The sequence below is a fragment of the Polistes canadensis genome, unplaced genomic scaffold (genome assembly GCF_001313835.1).
Source record: "Polistes canadensis isolate GaletaPanama2010 unplaced genomic scaffold, ASM131383v1 scaffold_488, whole genome shotgun sequence".
Taxonomy (NCBI): domain Eukaryota; kingdom Metazoa; phylum Arthropoda; class Insecta; order Hymenoptera; family Vespidae; genus Polistes; species Polistes canadensis.
Genome location: NW_014570035.1, coordinates 42,525 through 43,290, shown reverse-complemented (window position 1 = coordinate 43,290; position 766 = coordinate 42,525). Strand labels below are relative to the sequence as shown.

The 766-nt window shown below is 25.5% G+C and overlaps 1 long non-coding RNA gene across 1 annotated transcript; it reads right to left on the bottom strand.

Annotated features, from left to right (window-relative positions):
- Nucleotides 1-305: 305 nt before the first annotated feature.
- LOC106792587 lies at nt 306-766 on the bottom strand. Its single transcript, XR_001382318.1, has 3 exons — nt 728-766; nt 473-645; nt 306-387 (listed from the first exon to the last, which is right to left on the bottom strand). It is a non-coding gene; the product is annotated as an uncharacterized LOC106792587 (long non-coding RNA).

Below are 766 nucleotides of genomic sequence, written 5' to 3'. Positions count from 1 at the left end.
TAACGTTTATTTCAATGTCATCAATTTTGTTGCTCGATTGTTTTCCACTGTCCTTAAATTTACTTATATTGTTCTTCTTTAGAAATTTATCTAAATGTTCCTTGTATAAGTATTTTTTATGATTTTGTTTAAATTTTTTTAAAATAGGAATTAAATGATCCGAAATTGTCGAATCGATTTTGGTTGTATCAAATTCATTCACTCTAGTCTTTATCATGTTATTATATATTTCCCTAACTGATAGGGCTCTATCGAAAATACAATTGTCCGAAATACGTTTAAGCGACATGTAATTAGATTTTTCTTTTAAAGTCACTTTTATATTAATATTTATAAGATAAGGATTATCTTCTTCGTACAATTTTTGCTCAAGAGGTAAAATTTGTACTGAAAAAAAAAAACAATAATTACAATAGAATAGTATACTAAAAGTTAATTTAATGACGCCGAAATTTACTCCCTTGATACTTACCTTTCGGTGGAAATTTTGGAATACCGCACACCTTTTCACAAAAATTATCAAAAGAAGCTGCATCTATTATATCTTTTTGAATATGTGAACATTCTATAACATCCTTACATTTATCCAGTTTAATTGCACCACATTTTACTTTCGTAAATTTCAAGTTCTTGCTTTTACAATATCTGATTAAAAGAAAAGCAATGTTATTACAAAAATGAATAACATATAATATACTTAATTAAACAAATATACTATTAAACTAACTCTAATACTGGTAATTCATAGAACTTTTTTAACTCTTGC